This window comes from Rattus norvegicus, chromosome 12 (assembly GCF_036323735.1).
Source record: "Rattus norvegicus strain BN/NHsdMcwi chromosome 12, GRCr8, whole genome shotgun sequence".
Classification (NCBI taxonomy): domain Eukaryota; kingdom Metazoa; phylum Chordata; class Mammalia; order Rodentia; family Muridae; genus Rattus; species Rattus norvegicus.
This window is the reverse complement of record NC_086030.1, coordinates 3,720,255-3,744,337: the sequence shown is the minus strand read 5'-3', so window position 1 is coordinate 3,744,337 and position 24,083 is coordinate 3,720,255. Positions and strand designations below refer to the sequence as shown.

Genomic DNA, 24,083 nt, shown 5'->3' with positions numbered 1-24,083 from the left:
AATCATGCCTGCAAACTCACTGGTAGTCTCTCTGACTTGCTAATGGGGGACTCCAGCATGCTGGATTTCTGCAGAATAACACACTCAATGAGTCTAGGTATCATTCTTTGGCAAGCCATGGGCCCTCATTCTTGTGACTATTATGTAAAATGTTTGAGATGTTGTAACTTAGATCACAACAACCCTAAAGGTGCAAATGTCATCTGACAGCATCTGAAACCTATACCAGAGATTTCCCTTCTGGGGTATTAGCCAACTTATCCTATATTTCCCTATTAATTCACTTAGTAAATTGATTCTAGACTGTCTTTTGTTTTATTATTATAAAAGATCATGTTACTATCCCCCTGGTGTCAGGTCCATAGGAAACTTCAGTTCCCCGAATCCCAAGGGGAAGTCCAATGAGCTCAGCCTGTGGCAGTTAGGTAAGAGTCAGCATTCCTCTGGAACTTGTGAAACTACCTTCTGTTCCTCTTACCCAGGAGAAGGGACACATGGGTACCTGTGGTTCACATTACCCTGTGAGAGATCCAGGCTTCTTCAATGTTACAGGTAACCAGGTATTATTGCACATTTCAGAGTCCATGCCAGCATACCAGCCTCCTGCGTTCACAGGCTCCCTGCCCCCAGCCAGTCAAATTCCTTACAACCCTGCTATTCTCCCTCTTTTCTCTGTTCTCTATGCTCCTGCAGAGAGTCTGGCCCTGTCCAGTCTGTTGGCAATGTTCAGTTTACAGCTTTCTTTTTCTGCTCTGGACTCTTCTAGATTCCTCTGTCTGCGCTCTTGCTCTCTCTCTCTCTCTCTCTCTCTCTCTCTCTCTCTCTCTCTCTTTCTCTCTCTCTCATCTTATATCCAGCAAGTTGAATCCACCTTTCTGGTCACATTTATTTGACTCTTAGCCCCTTGGATGCAAGACCTTTGCTTTGTGCCAACATGTGTTAAATGCATTATCTGAATACAGAGCTTAATACGAAATACATCAGTGTTAATGACGTCATTGGTAATGTCTATACTGATCATATGTTAAATGATAATGCATTGACTAGAACCATGATGTATTCCTCAAATTTCGCTCATTTCTTTTGACCTATTATTTTTAAAATATAGGACTATTAGAAAATTTGAAATCACAAATGTGATTTGTATTTTATTTCCATTATGCATTGCTGGTCTAATATTTTCTTTTGCTTAACCTTTAAAAAAATGCCTTTTCATAGAAGAAAGTTATGTTTCTCCCCAGTGTCTTTCTGTTGTGGAGGAAAGGGATCCATGAAGCACTGGTGACATGGTTCCTTCCTCCAGTAGGCTTCTCTGCTTTAACAAGTGGCTCCCAAGCTGGTCCTGTTGCAGAGCCCTACTCATAAGGTTTTTGACTGGAGACTTACCCTAAAGCCACCAGCTAGCTAGCACACTGAATTAATGTCTCCATCTCCTGGCTCAGTGTTGCTGATGCATGCCATTTCTGCTGACTCTGGAGAGCAGAGCTGTCGGCGCCAGCACCGACACGGTACCGAGAATCGGGCGAAAGCCTACAGGATGAAAGAAACACACATACACACACACAGGTTATCGTGTCAATCCAGGAGTGGAAGAGAGGAAAAGAGAGAGAGAGAGAGTGGAAGAGCGGAAGGAAGAGTCAGACAATTCACACTGAAATCATCACTCACTGATTTCATGTAGAAAACCTGCCTTTAATAAAGCATTAAGTGATTGTAAAATTTGAGGACTAGTAGTATCTAAAAAAAAAAAACGAAAACTTTTAATCAATTGTAAAACCACAAGCCACACATTGGCTATCAGTATAGGAATTGAAAGCTTGATTTTTAACATTTAAAAACAGTGGCAACAACACGTAATTTAATAGTCTGTGTTGAAGCTTGGGGAACTGAAGAGAATAAACAAGTGATCCAATCGTACATGTAGCCTTTTCATTAGATGAAACACCTATAAATACACTAAGCGCATTTTCTATGGGTTGCATGCACAAATGTACAGGAAATACAAAAGAATGCAAGGAGTAAAATTATCAATTTTGCCTGAAATTTGTATATGTAATAGGCCAAATATTAGTATTTTGTAATAACCAATTTGATTGCTGTTTGGAATAAGGTATGTTTCACCAGGTTTCTTTTTAAAATACTTCCATGACTCTAGCCTACAATTTTGTACTAATGACAAAAGCTTTATCTCCAATGAGGATAACAAAGTTAAGTCCTCTGGTAAGGTGAGGTACTTTGGCAATTAACATATCCTTAGAAGCTTAAAATTAGTTTCAAATATTCTTTTCTGGAGTAGTGTAACAGCTACTCCCCAAATATTAAAGCTCATTTTGAGAGCAAAGATTTGTAGTAAAAATTTCCATATACACTGAAAGATTCAAAGTTCTAACTTCTTACATTGAAGAAGCAAAAAAATTACATAATAAGGCTATTAGCCATTCTTTTGTAAAAATTTTTAATGATATCACTTTATGGGCTCTCTAAAATTATAAGCAAGCTCACAAAATAAAAACAATCGCCAGGATGTAAACAAACTGCATAAAAACAATCCTCTAAATCTGTCTTGAAATGGCGGTTGAAGTAAGCAAACAAGCTCTAATGCTCTCACAAGTTCTAAAACCTCATCAATCCTTCGTAAATCTTGTAACAATCTCTACCTGGTTGATTTTTTCTCAATTATAAATAAGTTTGAGTTAGTCAATGAAACACTGGCAATCCTTAATCACAATCCTTAAATTCTCCTTGTAACACCAGAGCACAACCACAAGGTCACCTGAGTTCTGAGTAGTGACTAGGCAGCTGTCCTTGGGGCAGTGGAATTAGCATTAAAATACAGATAACTTCAGGGCAAACCACAACTTTGGAAAGCAAAACTTAACCTCTAACAAACTAGTCTCCAAAATTCAGTCTCCAAAACACCGAGTCTATCCTTCATGCTACAAAGTTTTGAAAAGCTCTCAGGGAGAACTTTCCCTCGGGATGGAGACCCTCCAACTCCAAAGACCAGACCGAGACACCACAGGATGCAATCAGCAAGAGGATTTGGTTTATTGTCGGGATACACAGGCACAGGCACCTGCGGGCGCCTCAGTCACTAGGGGAACTGGCGCGCCCCACGGAACCAAGGATGGGCTTTTATAGGATTTTGGGGAGCAGAAGCAAGCATACAGAAGCAGATGCATGGTTACAGGGATATAATTGGTGGATTCTAATATGGCAAGGATTTAGCCCGGGAGCAAGTTTCCTAGCTACCTTCTTGAAACATAACGGCTGACTCGGCCCCCCAAGGGTTCAGCCCAGGGGCAAGTTTCTTAGCTACCTTTCTGGAACATAACAACTGACTCAGCCCCCCACCAGGGTGTGGGACCTCTCCCGGGGCTTTTTTTTCATTGTCAGGTGCTCAACCGCAGTCGTCCTGTTGCCAGGCCTTCAACCAAACACATCCTGCTTGGCAGCCGCTGTGTACTCAGTGTTCTAACCCTTTTCTGAACCAGTCATCTTAAATATAGCCTTGCAAAATGGCGTTACTGCTGCTAAGCTGGGGTCTTTCATTCCCCCATTTTTTTTTGTTAACTTTGAGTGAAATCTTTCACTCGACTTGGTCAAGAAATTTCTGTCTGGTGGGGGCTTATTCCCCCACTGACTCTAGGCCACAAAAGGGCTAGGAGGAGCCACGTAGGAGTTTTAACTTTAAGGGGTTTGGAGTGCCATGTCTGGGGTGTAGTGTTGTGATTAGTCAATTCCTCAGACCGGACTGTCTTGACGTGTGGTGCGTGGATCTAAGTCGAGACTCCGTCTACCTTTAGGGCGGTCGGGGTAGTCAGGAGGACGGTGTAGGGTCCTTTCACCGTGGCTCGAGATTCTTGGTCTGGTGTCTATGCACCCACACGGTGTCTCCAATCTGGAACGGGTGTGGCACCACCGGATGCTCAAGCTTGTCCTGGTAAGCAGCGGCCAAAGGTCTCCAGACGTCTCTCTGTACAATCTGTAGGGCCTGTAAATGGGCCCTCAGAGAAGGGCTGTCAGCAAAATCAGCAATGTTTGAATCAAAGAAATGGACAAATGGGGGTGGTGTTCCATATATTATTTCAAAAGGAGTTAGACCATGGGGGCCCGGGGTATTCCGGGCCCGATATAGAACTAGGGGAAGGAGGGCCACCCAATCCTTTGAGCCAGTTGCAAGCGTAAGTTTGGATAAAGTCTCCTTAATTGTTCTATTTATGTGTTCTACCTGACCTGAACTCTGGGGTCTATAGGCACAATGTAATTTCCAATCAATCCCCAGCAATTTGGCCACCAACTGACTTACTTGGGAGACGAAAGCGGGCCCGTTGTCCGACCCCAACGCTTGAGGCATGTCATACCTGGGAAAGATTTCCTCGAGGAGCTTCTTGGTGACCATTTTTGTAGTCTCGTGTTTTGTGGGGAAGGCTTCGACCCATCCTGAGAAGGTGTCTACAAACACTAGGAGATACTTGTACCTGGTTTAATTTCAGTAAAATCAATTTCTCAATGGATGTCGGGACGGTGTCCCCTAGGACGAACTCCTTGTCCAATCATGGTCTTTTCCGGGTTAACCTGAGTGCACGCTTTGTAACTCTCAGTCACCTTTTGTATCGCTTTGTCCCGATTCAAAAAACACAGATTTATCTCTTCCCAATCTAGTAAGGTTTTTATCTTCTTAAACCCCAATTGGGTTAATTTATGTAAAAAGGAGATCAATTCAAAAGTCCTTTGTAGACCCACTGTTTTAGTTGAGGGTGGTAGATGGCCCCCATTTTTTTTTTAGGAGCTCTATGTCCTCATGGGCGTAAACCCAACTGGTTTGTCCCACTGGTGGGGGCGTGGGTTGGTCTGGGCTATTTAAGGACAAGATTTGTTTGCTCATGGCCGCTTCTCGAGCCGTGGCATCGGCCAGCCGGTTTCTTCGTGCCTCTGGGTTGTGCCCTTTCTGGTGTCCTGGACAATGTACTCAGTCTTTTGGGCAAGAATAGGGCTTCTAAGAGGGCCAGAATTTTATCCTTATTTTTAATATCTTTATCTTTAGATGTGAGCAGCCCCCGCCTCCGGTAGATCTCCCCATGGATGTGTGCCGTGGCAAAGGCATAACGGCTGTCTGTATATATATTTAGCCTCTTACCTTTTGTCATCTTGAGCGCCTGAGTCAAGGCGATGAGTTCAGCCCGTTGTGCGGAGGTACCAGCAGGCAGGGCTTTCGCCCAAATCACTTTGTCCTTCGTAGTGACCGCAGCTCCAGCCTTTCGCTCTCCCTCTGTCAAGAAGCTGTTGTCATCCGTGTACCATGTGTGGTCAGCATTCTGAAGAGGCTGGTCCGATAGGTCCGGCCTGGTTCCATGTACTTCTGCGAGGATTTGTACGCAGTCATGCTGTTCTGCCTCCTCTGGTAGAGGAAGCAAGGTGGCAGGATTGAGGGCGACTGCGGGCCCAAACTGAACCCGTTCTGCATCCAGTAACAAGGCTTGGTGTGAGAATTAGAGAGCCAGCGGTCTGGGGGCTGTTTTACCAAGGCCTCCACTGCATGGGGTGCTAGGATGGTGAGTGGCTGTCCCAAAGTCAATTTTCTAGCATCCTTGATCAGGACAGCAATAGCAGCCACCATCCTTAGGCACGGTGGCCAGCCGGAGGCCACAGGGTCCAATTTCTTAGACAGGTAGGCCACAGGGCGTTTCCAGGGTCCCAACCTTTGTGTTAGGACCCCTTTAGCATACCCCTGTTTCTCATCGATGAACAGTTACTGAGCAAATTGTAAGGGTTTGGAACAGTCAGATGAATATCTTCTATCCTCTTGTTGACCTTTCTCAAGTCTTGTACTGGCCTATAATCTCCAGTGCCGGGTTACTTAACAGGCAGAAGAGGCGTATTCTAAGGCGACCAGCAGGGGATTAGGATGCCTTGATCTAGAAGCCTCGTAATGTGAGGCCTTATACCTTGATAAGCTTCATGTGACAGGGGGTATTGTTTTATGGAGACTGGAGTTGTAATTAAGGGGGGCTGTTGGAGCGCCAACCCCATCCCACCAGTCTCTGCCCAAGCCAGTGTCCTGTCCCGGTTCATAGGGTTAGAACTTGAAGGGGAGTTCCGTGGGGGCCAGTTATTTGGGCCCCTCCTTCCTCAAAAGGAATTTGTGCTTTTAGTTTGGTGAGCAGATCACGGCCCAGCAGAGGGTACGGGCAGTCCGGAACATGTAAGAAGGAATGGGTCACCTTACCAGTAGCCAGCTGAACCCGGCGGTCCGTAGTCTATCGGTATTGTTTCTCACCAGTAGCTCTTTGTACCCAGGCTGTCCGGTCGCTGAGTTGTCCTGAAGCTCGGGTGAGGACTGAATGCTGGGCTCCTGTGTCTACCAGGAAAGTAACCGGCTGCCCCCCAACTTTAAGCGTTACCCTGGGCTCAGGGGGGGCTCCTGGTCCTGACCTCCCTAATCTTTATCTAGAGCCAAGAGGGAGGTTCGTGGTCGAGGCTTTCGGGGTCCGCCAGGCTTCTTGGGGCACTCTCTGGCCCAGTGCCCTTTCTCTTTGTAATAGGCACATTGATCTTTATCCAGCTTCAGCCCCTTTCGAGCTCCCCCCTATCTCCCTTCCTTTCTTAGCCCTGAACTACGGCGGCCAAGATTCGACTCAATTCTCTCTCTTATTAAAAATCTTTTCAGCTTCTTTAAGTAAATCCTGTAATGTATAGCCCTGCAAATTTTCTAACCTCTGTAACTTAGTCCTGATATCTGGAGCAGCCTGCCAGATGAAGGACATAGAGACACTCGTCATTTGTCATGGGTCATCTGGGTCATAGGGAGTGTACATACGGTAGGCCTCCTTAAGTCTCTCTAGAAAGGCGGAGGGAGTTTCCCCTGCTTCCTGTAATACCTGTTTTACCTGAGCCAAATTAGTAGGGCGTCGTATAGCCCCTCGGAGACCCGCTAGAAGCAACTGGCGTTAAAGGCGTAGGTGTCCCTTACCTTCAGCTGTATTAAAATCCCAGTTTGGTCCTCAGGCAGCTGGGTGGGACGCCCATCATCTCCCAGAACATGCTTTCTGGCCTCTAGGAACACTCTTTGTTTTTTTTTTTTTTTTTTGAGGTTAAGAGGGCCTGTAAGAGCTGTTGGCAGTCATCCCAAGTAGGCTGGTGGGTAAGTAAAACAGATTCTATTAGGTCGGTGAGTGCCACCGGATCTTTGGAGAAAGAAGGGTTGTGTTGTTTCCAATTGTAAATGTCAGCTGCTGAAAACGGCCAGTATTGGGTCTGGCCACCGGTTAAAGTCTGGGAGGTTGAATCTGGCATCACCTCGCGCTTATTGCGCAATCTCCCTGCGACAGGGGAAAAACCTTTATCAGACTGTGGCCCGGCAACTGATCTGGCCGGCGGCTCTGTCTCCTCCGTTTTAGCCGGGCCTGTCAGAGAGAAGATCTATGAGAGGGGAGTTTGGGTCTTCCGGGAGGACAGGTTTCTTAGAAGGCTCTGATTTCACAAAGGTAGAGAGAGGAAGACGTGGCCGGCAGACCGGGCGGGGCCGAGGGGACAGGCTGGGGCTTGAGGGGAGGCCAATTCAGGTCCACGAAGGGTTCCGCCCAGGAGGGGGGGTTTAAGGCGATACTCTCTCAAGTGATAATATAAGAAACCTGGTCAGGATGTCCGTGGACGACCCGATCTTTAACCTGTAAAATAATGATCTTATTAAATGTGCCATTCACTGGCCATCCCGCTCCAAAAGTGGGCCACTCGGATGTGCAGAGAGTCTGTCATTTTCCTTTTTTAACCTCGACGGACTGGTTGTGTGCCCGGCCGTGGACGTCTTTCCAATGATCAAGACTGAGACTTGGGGGCGTTGTTAGGACTGTCCCATGTTAGTTCTAAGGAAGATTAGAACACAGAGAAAACAAACAACACCAACAGTCAAACAAACAACAGACAGGCGTGCTGCACGGCTTTGGTACCAAACTGAAAGCAAAAAGTCAGATGGAGGTGGCAAAGGTCCGGGGCCCTCTGAAAGCCAAAAATACAGACAGAGGTGCCGTTAGTCCGGATCTTTCTCCTCTCCCAGATTGGGCCCCGAAAAGTCGGGCCCCAACACCCTTGGAACGTCTTCCAGGGCTGCGGGGCGAGAAGTCCGAGCTCGTCAGCTCCTTCTTCGTCCCGCCCAAATTCCAAACAACCTGGCTGAGCGCTCACAGAACAGACCTGGCTGAGCGCTCACAGAACAGACCTGGCTGAGCGCTCAAAGAACAGACCTGGCTGAGCGCTCACAGAACAGACCCGGCTGAGCGCTCACAGAACAGACCCGACTGAGCGCTCACAGAACCCGGCTGAGCGCTCACAGAACAGACCCGGCTGAGCGCCCACAGAACCTGGCTGAGCACTCACAGAACAGACCTGGCTGAGCGCTCACAGAACAGACAGAATAAGGCAGAAGGAGACAGAATCAGACAGACGCCGGCCGGCTTACCTCCCAGTGGGTGGTCGGTGGTCCCTGGGTGGAGGATCTCCTTTCCCGGCCAATGCACCAAATGAAAAGCTCTCAGGGAGAACTTTCCCTCGGGATGGAGACCCTCCAACTCCAAAGACCAGACCGAGACACCACAGGATGCAATCAGCAAGAGGATTTGGTTTATTGTCGGGATACACAGGCACAGGCACCTGCGGGCGCCTCAGTCACTCGGGGAACTGGCGCGCCCCACGGAACCAAGGATGGGCTTTTATAGGATTTTGGGGAGCAGAAGCAAGCATACAGAAGCAGATGCATGGTTACAGGGATATAATTGGTGGATTCTAATATGGCAAGGGTTTAGCCCGGGAGCAAGTTTCCTAGCTACCTTCTTGAAACATAACGGCTGACTCGGCCCCCCAAGGGTTCAGCCCAGGGGCAAGTTTCTTAGCTACCTTTCTGGAACATAACAACTGACTCAGCCCCCCACCAGGGTGTGGGACCTCTCCCGGGGCTTTTTTTTTCATTGTCAGGTGCTCAACCGAAGTCGTCCTGTTGCCAGGTCTTCAACCAAACACATCCTGCTTGGCAGCCGCTGTGTACTCAGTGTTCTAACCCTTTTCTGAACCAGTCATCTTAAATATAGCCTTGCAAAATGGCGTTACTGCTGCTAAGCTGGGGTCTTTCAGTTTGACTGCCAATTCCTACATATGAACTCACGATGGTGCGGTCTCCAATACCTCAACAAAGAGACATTGTCCTAAATTCTTTTAGAAGCCTGGTTTCTAGAGTACGAATTCTATAAAAATATTATCTCAATTTAGACCTGTTTCCCTAGGTTGGCTCATGCCACATGTTGTCCAGAATGACTCCATCCAAATTACCAGCTTTATGTCAACTTTCTGTCACCAATATTATACCTTTTTAATCATATCCAATAACTTAAAAGCCAATAGTCCATAACCAAGGCATGTAGAGCACATTTATACATTTAAAACCAATCAGAAACAAAATTGAAGTTGCTACACCTATCTTTAATATTTAGACCAAGCACCATTTTTACTTTTCTAGCTATGATTTTAAGAGAAGCACCTTGTCACCTGCTAAGTCTCATAATAAGTCAGGGATTTTTCTAAAAGAAACAACCATCCGCTCCCTTAACATAGAAGCTGAGGAGCTGTTGGTGCCTTTAAGATCAGCTCGTGGAGACGCTTAGCCCCCGGGCAGCTTCTCCAGCTGACCTATGCTCCAAGCTACAGGTGCAGGGCTCTAAAGGTCGATTGAAACTGCTTTTCACTCATTTGTTCCTTCTCAAAAGGAGTTAAAACCAAAACAAGGTGAGAACGATTGACAGATAAAGTTTTTACCATTTTTCCTTTTGAACATGAAACATAAAACATCTAAACAACGAGAAACAAAAACCACAGACATAAACTGACAGACATGGACAGCTTGGTGCACCAAGGACAGACAATAGACATAAAGGGAAAAAACTAGATGGTGTCCCACCGAAGGGACACACATATCCTACCTATGGAACCCAGAACCAGAAATAAGCATTTCTCCAATAGGAGCCAGCAGAGAGGCAGGACGTCTCCTGCTTTCCCTCTGTTCGTAGGAGAGCTCTGAAAAGATTTTTCTCTTTCTCCAAAGCATCTGCGGAGAGTCAGGGAGGACTGTTTTTCCCAAACCCGTTCTCTCTCATGTCTAGGGTGTAAACTATCTCTAGTCAGGGTCCAAAGACTAAAATATAACTCTAACAGAACGCATATGCAAAAACACTTTACCATGACCTTGTCCCTTTTTTATGACAAGTTTTACTCAGGCTAGCCCAAATCATCCAGGCCTTTTCTGGCCCATCTTACCTCCAATCTGTCCCTTCTCCTATGCCGGCCAGGCTCCAGGGACGTCCCGTAGGTGGTACCCCCTTTCTTCTCCGATCTCGGTGGGACCTCCATTTGTCAGCGCCAGCACTGACACGGTACCAAGAATCGGGCGAAAGCCTACAGGATGAAAGAAACACACATACACACACACAGGTTATCGTGTCAAACCAGGAGAGGAAGAGAGGAAGAGAGAGAGAGAGAGAGAGAGAGAGAGAGGGGCGGGAGGAAGAGCGGAAGGAAGAGTGAGAGTGAGGAAAAAGAGTGAGAGACTCCTGTAGCTTTATTCACCACTTATATACCCAAGTCTCCAGGTAGAAAATAACTGGGAAGCACAGTGGGAAACCCTGGCTCGTGACTACCTGGCTCATGACTTCGGTAACAAAAGACCAACTAGGAGACCTGAATTAATTAGGGAGAAATCCCAGAAGACCAGCCTAAATCTCAAGGATAAAGGCTGAGGAAGTAAAAGGCAGAAGTAAATTGACCACCACCAAGGTGTGGTCCAGGTGTGTCAGTTCCACATGCATCAGCCGGGCTCAGCAGAGGTCATGCAGTGGAGACACCGGGTGTTACTACTTGGTCTTTTCTTCCCGTGCCGTAAATACACGGGAGAGGCCTTGAAAGACCCCAGCTTAGCAGCAGTAATGCCATTTTGCAAGGCTGTACTTAAGATGACTGGTTCAGAGAAAGGTTAGAACACTGATTACACAGCGGCTGCCAAGCAGGATGTGTTTGGTTGAAGGCCTGGCAACAGGACGACTGCGGTTGAGCACCTGACAATGAGAAAAGCCCCGGGAGAGGTCCCACACCCTGGTGGGGGGGCCGAGTCAGCCGTTATGTTTCAGGAAGGTAGCTAAGAAACTTGCCCCTGGGCTGAACCCTTGCCACATTAGAATCCACCAATTATATCCCTGTAACCATGCATCTGCTTCTGTATGCTTGCTTCTGCTCCCCAAAATCCTATAAAAAGCTCATCCTTGGTTCCGTGGGGCGCGCCAGTCCCCCGAGTGACTGAAGCGCCCTCAGGTGCCTGTGCCTGTGTATCCCGACAATAAACCAAATCCTCTTGCTGATTGCATCCTGTGGTGTCTCGGTCTGGTCATTAGAGTTGGAGGGTCTCCATCCCGAGGGAAAGTTCTCCCTGAGAGCTTTTCATTTGGTGCGTTGGCCAGGAAAGGAGATCCTCCACCCAGGGACCACCGACCACCCACTGGGAGGTAAGCCGGCCGGCGTCTGTCTGATTCTGTCTCGTTCTGCCTTATTCTGACTGTTCTGTGAGCACTCAGCCAGGTCTGTTCTGTGAGCGCTCAGCCAGGTTGTTTGGAATTTGGGCGGGACGAAGAAGGAGCTGACGAGCTCGGACTTCTCGCCCCGCAGCCCTGGAAGACGTTCCAAGGGTGTTAGGGGCCCGACTTTTCGGGGCCCAATCTGGGACTCTGGTTAGAGGAGGAGGATCCGGACTTACGGCACCTCTGTCTGTATTTTTGGCTTTCAGAGGGCCCCGGACCTTTGCCACCTCCATCTGACTTTTTGCTTTCAGTTTGGTACCAAAGCTGTGCAGCACGCCTGTCTGTTGTTTGTTTGACTGTTGGTGTTGTTTGTTTTCTCTGTGTCCTAATCTTCCTTAGAACTAACATGGGACAGTCTCTACCTTTGTGAAATCAGAGCCTTCTAAGAAACCTCTCCTCCCGGCAGATCCAAACTCCCCTCTCATAGATCTTCTCTCTGACAGGCCCGGCTGAAACGGAGGAGACAGAGCCGCCGGCGGGCCACAGTCTGATAAGGGTTTCTCCCCTGTCGCAGGGAGATTGCGCAATAAACGCTAGGTGATGCCAGATTCAACCTCCCAGACTTTCCCACTTAGACAGGGAACCGGTGGCCAGACCCAATACTGGCCGTTTTCAGCAGCTGACATTTACAATTGGAAACAACACAACCCTTCTTTCTCCAATGATCCGGTGGCACTCACCGACCTAATAGAATCTGTTTTACTTACCCACCAGCCTACTTGGGATGACTGCCAACAGCTCTTACAGGCCCTCTTAACCTCAGAAGAAAAACAAAGAGTGTTCCTAGAGGCCAGAAAGCATGTTCTGGGAGATGATGGGTGTCCCACCCAGCTGCCTGAGGAAATTGATGCTACATTCCCACTTAAGAGACCAAACTGGGATTTTAATACAGCTGAAGGTAAGGGACACCTACGCCTTTATCGCCAGTTGCTTCTAGCGGGTCTCCAAGGGGCTATACGACGCCCTACTAATTTGGCTCAGGTAAAACAGGTATTACAGGAAGACTAAGTTACAGAGGTTAAAAAATTTACAGGGCTATACATTACAGGATTTACTTAAAGAAGCTGAAAGAAAAAGAAGATAGAGTTCGCAGAGAGAGGGAAGAGAGAGAATTGAGTCGAATCTTGGCCGCCGTAGTTCAGGGCCAAGAAAGGAAGGGAGATAGGGGGGAGCTCGAAAGGGGCTGAAGCTGGATAAAGATCAATGTGCCTATTGCAAAGAGAAAGGGCACTGGGCCAGAGAGTGCCCCAAGAAGCCTGGCGGACCCCGAAAGCCTCGACCACGAACCTCCCTCTTGGCTCTAGATAAAGATTAGGGAGGTCAGGGCCAGGAGCCCCCCCTGAGCCCAGGGTAACGCTTAAAGTTGGGGGGCAGCCGGTTACTTTCCTGGTAGACACAGGAGCCCAGCATTCAGTCCTCACCCGAGCTTCAGGACAACTCAGCGACCGGACAGCCTGGGTACAAGGAGCTACTGGTGAGAAACAATACCGATGGACTACGGACCGCCGGGTTCAGCTGGCTAACGGTAAGGTGACCCATTCCTTTTTACATGTTCCGGACTGCCCGTACCCTCTGCTGGGCCGTGACCTGCTCACCAAACTAAAAGCACAAATTCATTTTGAGGAAGGAGGGGCCCAAATAACTGGCCCCCACAGAACTCCCCTTCAAGTTCTAACCCTACAATTAGAGGATGAATATAGACTATATGAACCGGGACAGGACAAGCCACAATCCCTAGAAATAGACACTTGGGTCACGAATTTTCCACTGGCTTGGGCAGAGACTGGTGGGATGGGGCTGGCGCTCCAACAGCCCCCCTTAATTCCAGTCTCCATAAAACAATACCCCCTGTCACATGAAGCTTATCAAGGTATAAGGCCTCACATTACGAGGCTTCTGGATCAAGGCATCCTAGTCCCCTGCCGGTCGCCTTGGAATACGCCTCTTCTGCCTGTTAAGAAACACGGCACTGGAGATTATAGGCCAGTACAAGACTTGAGAGAGGTCAACAAGAGGGTAGAAGATATTCATCCGACTGTTCCAAAACCCTTACAATTTGCTCAGTAACTGTTCATCGATGAGAAACAGGGGTATGCTAAAGGGGTCCTAACACAAAGGTTGGGACCCTGGAAACGCCCTGTGGCCTACCTGTCTAAGAAATTAGACCCTGTGGCTTCCGGCTGGCCACCGTGCCTAAAGATGGTGGCTGCTATTGCTGTCCTGATCAAGGACACTAGAAAATTGACTTTGGGACAGCCACTCACCATCCTAACACCCCACGCAGTGGAGGCCTTGGTAAAGCAGCCCCCAGACCGCTGGCTCTCTAATTCTCGCATGACCCACTACCAAGCCTTGTTACTGGATGCAGAACGGGTTCAGTTTGGGTCCGTAGTCGCCCTCAATCCTGCCACCTTGCTTCCTCTACCAGAGGAGGCAGAACAGCATGACTGCCTACAAATCCTCGCAGAAGTACATGGAACCAGGCCGGACCTATCGGACCAGCCTCTTCAGAATGCTGACCACACATGGTACACGGATGGCAACAGCTTCTTGGCAGAGGGAGAGCAAAAGGTTGGAGCTGCGGTCACTACGGAGGACAAAGTGATTTGGGCGAAAGCCCTGCCTGCTGGTACCTCCGCACAACGGGCTGAACTCATCGCCTTGACTCAGGCGCTCAAGACGGCAAAAGGTAAGAGGCTAAATATATATACAGACAGCCGTTATGCCTTTGCCACGGCACACATCCACGGGGAGATCTACCGGAGGCGGGGGCTGCTCACATCTGAGGATAAAGATATTAAAAATAAGGCTGAAATTCTGACCCTCTTAGAAGCCCTATTCTTGCCCAAAAGACTGAGTATTATGCATTGTCCAGGACACCAGAAAGGGCATAACCCAGAGGCACGAGGAAACCGGCTGGCCGATGCCACGGCGCGAGAAGCGGCCATGAGCAAACAAATCTTGTCCTTAAATAGCCCAGACCAACCCACGCCCCCACCAGTGGGACAAACCAGTTGGGTTTATGCCCATGAGGACATAGAGCTCCTAAAAAAAATGGGGGCCATCTACCACCCTCAACTAAAACAGTGGGTCTACAAAGAAAAGACAGTTATGCCAATAAAAATGACTTTTGAATTGATCTCCTTTCTACATAAATTAACCCATTTGGGGTTTAAGAAGATGAAAACCTTACTAGATCGAGAAGAGATAAATCTGTGTTTTTTAAATCGGGACAAAGAGATACAAAAGGTGACTGAGAGTTGCAAAGCATGCGCTCAGGTTAACCCGAGAAGGACCATGATTGGACAAGGAGTTCGTCCTAGGGGACACCGTCCCGACATCCATTGAGAAATTGATTTTACTGAAATTAAACCAGGTATATATGGATACAAGTATCTCCTACTGTTTGTAGACACCTTCTCAGGATGGGTCGAAGCCTTCCCCACAAAGCACGAGACTGCAAAAATGGTCACCAAGAAGCTCCTCGAGGAAATCTTTCTCAGGTATGGCATGCCTCAAGCATTGGGGTCGGACAACGGGCCCGCTTTCGTCTCCCAAGTAAGTCAGTTGGTGGCCAAATTGCTGGGGATTGAATGGAAATTACATTGTGCCTATAGACCCCAGAGTTCAGGTCAGGTAGAACGCATGAATAAAACAATTAAGGAGACTTTATCCAAACTTACGCTTGCAACTGGCTCAAAGGATTGGGTGGCCCTCCTTCCCCTAGTTCTATATCGGGCCCGGAATACCCCGGGCCCCCATGGTCTAACTCCTTTTGAAATAATGTATGGAGCACCACCCCCATTTGTCCATTTCTTTGATTCAAACATTGCTGATTTTGCTGACAGCCCTTCTCTGAGGGCCCATTTACAGGCCCTACAGATTGTGCAGAGAGACGTCTGGAGACCTTTGGCCGCTGCTTACCAGGACAAGCTTGAGCATCCGGTGGTGCCACACCCGTTCCAGATTGGAGACACCGTGTGGGTACGCAGACACCAGACCCTCTACAACACCACTCAGAAGATTCCCATCGGGAACTACTTCCTGCAAGCCCCAAAAGGCACATACTGGGCCTACAATACCGGACTAACACCCTGCATCTCAGCCACAGTCCTCAACCAATCCTCTGACTATTGTGTATTAATAGAAATTTGGCCCAAAGTCACCTACCATGAATCCGAGTATATATACTCGTTTTTCGAGAGACAGACTCGTTTCCGACAAGAGCCTGCCACCCTGACTTTAGCTTTACTCCTAGGAGGAATCACCTTGGGGGGAGTGGCCGCGGGTATAGGGACCGGGACCACTGCACTCATTGAAACTGGCCATTTCCGTCAGTTACAAGCAGCCATGAATGCAGATCTTAAAGCTATAGAAGAGTCTGTGAATACATTAGAAAAGTCCTTAACATCGTTGTCTGAAGTGGTCCTCCAAAATAGACGAGGGCTAGATATGTTGTTCCTCCGCGAGGGTAGATTATGTGCTGCTCTAAAAGAAGAGTGCTGTTTCTATACAGACCATACTAAAATAGTAAGAGATAATATGGCTAAGCTTCGAGAACGCCTGGCCCAAAGACAAAAACTGTTTGATTCCCAACAGGGATGGTTCGAGGGGTGGTTTAACCGATCCCCTTGGTTTCCTACCCTCCTGTCTACCCTGATGGGACCCCTACTTATTCTTCTCCTCATTCTTCTTTTTGGACCCTGCATCCTTAATAGGCTGGTACAGTTCATGAGGGATAGACTTTCAATCATTCAGACCCTCGTACTGACGCAGCAATACCATAGGCTGAGACAACAAGAGACAGAAATTTCTTGACCAAGTCGAGTGAAAGATTTCACTCAAAGTTAACAAAAAAAAATGGGGGAATGAAAGACCCCAGCTTAGCAGCAGTAACGCCATTTTGCAAGGCTGTACTTAAGATGACTGGTTCAGAGAAAGGTTAGAACACTGATTACACAGCGGCTGCCAAGCAGGATGTGTTTGGTTGAAGGCCTGGCAACAGGACGACTGCGGTTGAGCACCTGACAATGAGAAAAGCCCCGGGAGAGGTCCCACACCCTGGTGGGGGGGCCGAGTCAGCCGTTATGTTTCAGGAAGGTAGCTAAGAAACTTGCCCCTGGGCTGAACCCTTGCCACATTAGAATCCACCAATTATATCCCTGTAACCATGCATCTGCTTCTGTATGCTTGCTTCTGCTCCCCAAAATCCTATAAAAAGCCCATCCTTGGTTCCGTGGGGCGCGCCAGTCCCCCGAGTGACTGAAGCGCCCTCAGGTGCCTGTGCCTGTGTATCCCGACAATAAACCAAATCCTCTTGCTGATTGCATCCTGTGGTGTCTCGGTCTGGTCATTAGAGTTAGAGGGTCTCCATCCCGAGGGAAAGTTCTCCCTGAGAGCTTTTCAGCCTCTGTCCAACAATCCCATGACTTCTTAACTGTGGCCAAGCAGTTACAAAGCGGCCAGACCCAAATCCAATATGGCACTACATGTTCCCACACCTCGGTACATTTTGCTCTCTTTTACAAACCCATATTTGTAATCTCCCGTGTATCTTACTTTCTTCTGAGCATGTCTCTTTCTCTTAAGCTTCATGATTATATCTATAATAAAAAATATCTTTAATAAAAGGCTCCAACTCTTCTGATAAACTGTTTAATCCCAAAATTCTTTTCAATATTGAAGCTGGGAATCCTGGATTGTCCTTAGTCAAAGTTCCTAAAATTCCCAGGGAACTCATCAAGTTGCCAAGGTCAGCAGAATGGAGTTGTGTCTCTTTTCCCTCAATGCTGAGGTGTGCTGGCATTTGAGAAGCGGCTTTCGTTGAGAAGTTAGTTCCCTTAGTATACCTGAGGAAAAGGACCAACCTCATCCTGTCAGACACAGGGACACAGAGGAGAAAACTACTTACTAAATTTGATACAATCCTTCCTAAATTCCCCATTGGATCCCACTTATTCCTTTATCATCTGATGTAAGCTGACCTCATGCCTGTCCACTCTTTATCAAAATGGTGTCTACAAAACAATACAAGCAAAACAAAAAAAAAAAAAAAAAAAACAACAACAACACATTTGCTGGGGCCTCCTGCATTAGCCCTTATTCAAGAAAATTCCTCCACAGACTTCTGTATAGCCACGTTTAAGGGGAGAATTTTTCAACAGAAGTTCCTTCTTACCTGTTGATCCTGGTTTTTGCCAAGGTGACCAAAAAGAAAAAATAAATCTAACCGGACAATCTGTAAGCAGCTGCATCAAGGGAGGGGTTCCTAGAATGTATAAGTACATCAATTCATCGAAGGGATAGTTATTTCTTGTATCCTTTTAAGGTCTTTAGATGACTTATGTTTCAAGGTTATAGTTTTTGAAGTTTGTTTTCTGTCCATTTGATTGACAAATCCATCTGAATTAATTTGATGGGAGGAGCCTATGCTATGTATCTATATTATAGGCCTTGAATAATTCAGACTGTCATGTTTCCACTCAGAGACAGAAATATAATTCATATCTTATTCTTTTGACCAAAAACCATGTAATGGACTGGAGCGATAGCTTGGTGATTAAGAGGCCCAGTTGCTCATCCACAGCACCCAAGTTCAAGTCTCAGCACCCACTTCATGACTCATAACCATTTGCAGGGTATAAAAACACCTAAATGAAATGTAAAAAACAATGTTATTGATCTTGGTGACACACATACCTTAATCTCAGCATTTGGAAGGCAGAAGCCCAAAGATCTCTGTGAGATTTAGGTCAGCCTAGTCTACAGAGTGAGTCCCTGGATAGCCAGGGCTGCACAGTAAAACCTTGTTCCAAATATATACCTTTAAAAAGCAATGATATTGAAGCTGTAGTAAAAAAAAAAGTGTCCAACTTCTTCAACAAGGATAAGATGGGACAGATGCACTGCTGAATTATACCAGATATTTTAAGACTTTACACGTGTGTGTGTGTGTGTGTGTGTGTGTGTGTGTGTGTGTGTGTGATGTACTTGTTATGGAGAGAGTCAATTTATACCTTCGGGAGAGTGAGGTCAAGTGTGTGGGTGTGTGTAGAGTAACGTTTTGTAATTTGTGGATTGCAACCACTTTGTAAGGTTATAGTTAGGGGTCACCAAAGCACAAGGACTCTATTAAAGGGCTACAGCTTTAGGAAGAGTGAGAAGCACTGATATACAGGCTAGAGATCAATATTAAAGGACTTTTTTTATTGTTAAAAAAGATTCTTTTGAATAGCCAGAGGAATCCTGATCAAAACCACAAATGCTCCCAGTATCACATTACCTAATTTCAAAATTAGACTGAGTCAGGATAATAAAAGGCAGGATTTTATTTAAACGCATGCATTATGTGTCAATGGAATAGAAGAGAGGACTGAGAAATAACTCATGTAGTTACAGCCATCTGATCCTTACTTAATAAAGGTGTGTTGGAGAACAGGTATTCTTAAACAGGTGATGTCAGGCAAATTGAGTAGCTACACATTGAAGAGTAACACTAGATCCCCGTCTCTCCTGCTCTATGCAAATCAACTCAAAATGGATCAAACTGAGTAACTTAAGACCCCAAAGTATTCTGGAGAGGATATCTTTGCTCAATCATTCATCTAACCCAGAATAAATCTCCATCCTATAAAGAAGTAAAGTAGGGAAAGACAGTGTGGCACATTCCAATCCTAACCAGTGTCTGCATAAACAGGCAAACTCTGTGAAGTCTAGGCCATCCCCTTTACATAGCTTGTTTTAGACCATATAGGGCTTTACAGTAAGATCTTATCTAAAAACAAAACCAAAATAAAACAATGATAGCTAATAAACAATATAATTAGATGGGCAAATGATCTGAATAAAAATTTCTGTCTCTCTATCAGTTTCTGTTTCTCTGTGTCTTTGTGACTCTGTCTCTCATATGTGTGCATGTGTGTGTTTCTGTGTGTGTGTGTGTTTCTGTGTGTGTGTGTGTGTGTGATTGTGTGTGTGTGTGTGTGTGTGTGTGTGTGTGTGTGAGGGTGTGTGTATGAATCGGGCCTGCAGCCAGAACTGGATGCTGGGTAAATATTCTACCACTAAGCCACAATTCCAGCCTTAAACTCCTAAACAGATATACAGAAAACCAATAAATATGATTTTAGCCACCAAGGGAATACAAACAGAAACTCCACTGAAATTCCATGTCGCCTCATGCAAAAGGATGATTCGGTATGTAAAGAAATTTAGATCCTGGCCTGTTGACCCAGGTTCAATTCTTCGAACCAATGTAAAGGTGGAAGAAGGAACCGATTCCATACAGACTCTCTCCAACCCTCAGCTCTGCCCTGTGGTACACATATCCCCTGACATATATATCAGTCACACATCCAAATAGTATTTGTGGTTTTAGTTTTTAATACAGAAATAAATGACTATAGGTTTACATAGCTGGTAGGAATGTGAATTATCATAATGGCTGTAGAGACTAATATGGAGGCTACTGAAGGAATTAAAAACAAAACCACTATCATAATCCATATATACCACTCCTGGTGGATACTCAAGGAAAAATATGGGGTCAGCCTCAGAGTTTATCAGCACATGAACCGATGAAAAATTATTTTTTTTTGCAGAAATGCCTGATGTCTAGAGTGTGCCTGTGACTGAGCCTCCAGCTTATGTGGGACTTTGTCCGGGATCCAGACTTCCAATTCCTACAGGACCAGAGAGTACCTTGCAACCACATTTCCAGACCAGGTCAGTACAGGGCCTGAGGTTTGGTTCCAGTTTGCTCAGGTTTCCCTCGAAATACTGCAATTTTGCTTCCAGTGGTATCTGACATCAATATGGGTATGAAATCCTGAAGTCTGAGGTGCCAAAGGTTACTGTCAGGCCTCAAGTCTTCCTTTCTATGTTTCTAGAGGTTACTTTGGGCCTGTAGCTCTGTGTTTAGTCACCTGATTGTAGACAGGCTATCTGGTCTGCAATTGGGTATCCAGTCTCCAACAGGTTTGTAGAATCTGGGGGTGACCAAACTTTTGACTCCATCTGGTCACCTTGGTGCTTAAGGTGTTGCCCCATGCTTGATCCTGTTGGCACATAGCGAGGACTAGATTGCCTCAGTCACTCATCTGAAATCAAAGTCAAATTCCCCCAGTCATCATAGCTGGACTGCATGCAGATCTAAGTTACAGAAACCAAAGTATCCAATACAGAAATAATTGAAATGTCCAAGAAAGAATTTACAGCCTTACTATTCAAAAGAATTGATGATCATAAGGAGTCAAATACATTCATGAATTAAGGAAATATATCTAAAACCTTGTCCAGATAGCCTCAAAAGTAAACGTAATAGTTAACAGAACAGTAGTAGAATTTCAAAATATAGAGGAAAAACTTTGGAAGGAGATTGAATCTTTGAAAACTAAACTAATAAAAATATTTGAAGAGGATGGTCAAACTGGTAGAAACCACAACAAAGACTGTCATTAAGAGATAAGATTACTGGATTCAGTCCCCACCTCCAAAATAAAAGAAAGGAAAATAAAAAAAAAAAAAGAGATAAGATCATGCACAAGAACAAATCTCAGGCATAGAGGACAAGAGGGAAAATAAGAAGCATAAACAATATTCCAAAGATCCTGGGACACATTAAAGAGTCCAAACCTAAGAATTCATGGGGTATAGCAGGGAACAGCCGAAGTAACATTGATTGGATGAGACAGACTTATATTTCAGTGAAATTCTAGCAGAAATCATCACAAATTTATAGAAATAATTAAGCTTGCAAGTATAACATCCATGTAGAAATCCAAACAGACAGAACCAGAGAAGAAATTCTCTGTGACATACAATCAGGATGTCAAAAATACAAAATAAATAAATAATTCTAGCCAGGCAGTGATGGTGTATGCCTTGTGTTTAATCCTACCATTTGTGGGACAGAGGCAGGCAGATCCCTATGAGTTCAAGGCCATACTGGTCAAAAGATCGAGTTCCAGGAAAACTAGAGCTCCACAGTAAAACCCTGTCTTAAAAAAGAAAGGAAGGAAGGAAGGAAGGGAGAAAAGAGAAGGAAAGAAAACTAAAAGAAATAATCCTAAAAGCAGCATACAAGAAAACAACAGCTAACAAAGAACTGAACCTTGAAGCTGTGTTATGCTCTGGGAGCTAGAGATCTGAGATTAATGTCCTAACTTCCATCTCATCTCCAGCCAGGAGTGTGTGGGAGCAAAGTCCTTCACTTCAAAGCTCAAGCTTGCTCCTCTGGTTAGGCAGCTGCCTTGTTCCTGAGATTCATGCTAGGGGCTTCTGTATTTAATATTCCTGTAACTCTCCCTCCTTGGTATTTCTGCAGCTGGGTTTGAATACGCAAAGGCCGTCAAACCTTGTATTCCTCTTGAAGTATTCCTGGATTAGAAGTTAACTCAGAGCACACCAAGCAATTAGTAGTAATCAGCTGAGCTATTTACAGGTATACATGTAGAGTCTTTCCTGAATTATGAAGTGCATATGGGCTCTCAAATGTTGAATAGAGAAGTGGCCATCTGTCTATCCACCCTGTCTTCCCCATTGGTTATCAGGATCATATGCAATCTGAGTGCCCTGGCTTCTTAGATGTTTTCCTGACTCTAGAGTCTCCATTGTCTGGTGTTATTCCCATATGCTGGGAAGAACTCAACTGTGTTCTGAAGGATACACAGGGTTTGTGGAAGGAGATGAATATGAATGAGCCTTCTAGATATAGAACAAGGGGGCACCTGGGAAGAAGCAGATCTGGCTGAAGAAAAGTGTTCTTCAGGCATCCGTCATGTCAGTGACATAAGGTGGTGGAAATTAAGAAGGTAGCCTGAGCAAGGTTTCCCTGTAGAGACAGTGGGTTATCTAGAAGACAGCTAGAATTTTTAACCCAGAGGCCAGGGAGTTGTTCTAAGTATATCCTCTCCAAACTCACTCTATGGTGCCTGCATTAGGTTTAAAATGGACCTAACTCATCCACTAGACAGCAACAATGATGCATATAAAAGGCCTAGTCTACTTGAGTTCTGAAACTCAAAACGAGCCAACACAATTCCAGATCCAACCCAGGTCACCTAAAAAGCAATTTTAAAAAGGAATGAATGCTGCCATTTATCAAGAGCTTAAAAGCAGGACAATTCCACTTATTACCCCTAGAAATTCATTTTTTGGGTTCGATGGCAACTCTCTATGTAACTGACGAGACCAGCGGCAACTACACTGCCTCAACACAGAGACCCGATCGGACAAGGCACAAGCAGCGGAGGGTCAAAGAAGGATACGTGCTCCAAGAATCCCAGCCTATGAAAACAAGTATGTGAAGTTTTTCAAGAATAAACCAGAACTTCCCCCAGGGCAGTGCCCTGACGCCACCACACAGGTCACCCCATCCAGACCTGACAGTGGTGAAGCAGGCCTCTCCAAGACAGACAAATGCAACCTGAAGGAGAAGAGGAGCCAGCCACAGGAGAAAGATGCAGAGGCCTTGAGCAGGACCCTTGATAAGGTGTCTGTGGGACACTCAGCCCAGACACCCAGTGCTCACCATGGCCCCCAAGCCACATCTCTAGCTGCCTTCCATGCACCCGATTCTGCTGCTACCACAGAGAAAGCCAAGAAGATCAAGCACCTAAGGAAGAATCTGATAGGTGGAGGAGCTGCAGTAGCACTTCCAGGCCGGGAAGTTCAGCAGAGAACAGCTGAAGAAGCTGACATGGCACAGGGTTCTGGAGGAGGAGCTGGAGGACTTGGAGTTGGGCCTCTGAGGCTTCAGGAATAGGGGAGTGGACTGAAGAACAAACCATGGGGTGCTCTGGGGTCCAGGGAGCATGGGCCACAACAGTCAGGAGGGGCACTCCCATACTGGCTCACTTTCCCCTCCTGTGGCCTGACTCTGTCCGCTAGAGGCTAGGATCTCTCTTCTTCATCCCTTCTCCTTCTCAGCTCCCATTTTTGAACTTTTCCCTTCTATCCCATTGTTCACAATCTCAGTGATGACCCCAGATACCTCTGCTGCTGATATAGGTGTCTTGTTGAAAAGGAACCCTGAGAGGGTGGGAGTCTGTCAGGGATCTGAGACTGAGGGTACAAGGAGTACCCAAGATTTGGAGTCTTAGTTCCTGTTCAGTGTTTATGAATAACTTCTTTGGCCACCAAAACCACCACCATCTCCACCAACTCCTCCTCCTCCTCCTCCTCCTCCTCCTCCTCATCCTCCTCCTCCTCCTCCTCCTCCTCCTCTTCTTTCTCCTCCTCCTCCTTTTCATCTTTTATTTAAGAATGTAAGAATAAATTCAAGTAGATGACAAAAAAAAGTTCACTTACTGTTTGTAGCAAACCTATGTCCTGTTGAGATATAGTGGTTTCCATAGATTTATTTATTCGCTTGTATTTGTTTGTTTCTTTGTTATTATGTCCACAGGTGTTTTGCTTGCATGTATATCTGTGCACTAGTGTGTGTGCCTGGTGTGTAGAAAGATCAGAAGA

The 24,083-nt window shown here is 46.1% G+C and overlaps 1 pseudogene; it reads left to right on the top strand.

Moving 5' to 3' along the window:
* LOC120099624 (uncharacterized) overlaps nt 1-23,834 on the top strand; it is a 242,269-nt pseudogene extending 218,435 nt beyond the window's left edge.
* Nucleotides 23,835-24,083: the final 249 nt, after the last annotated feature.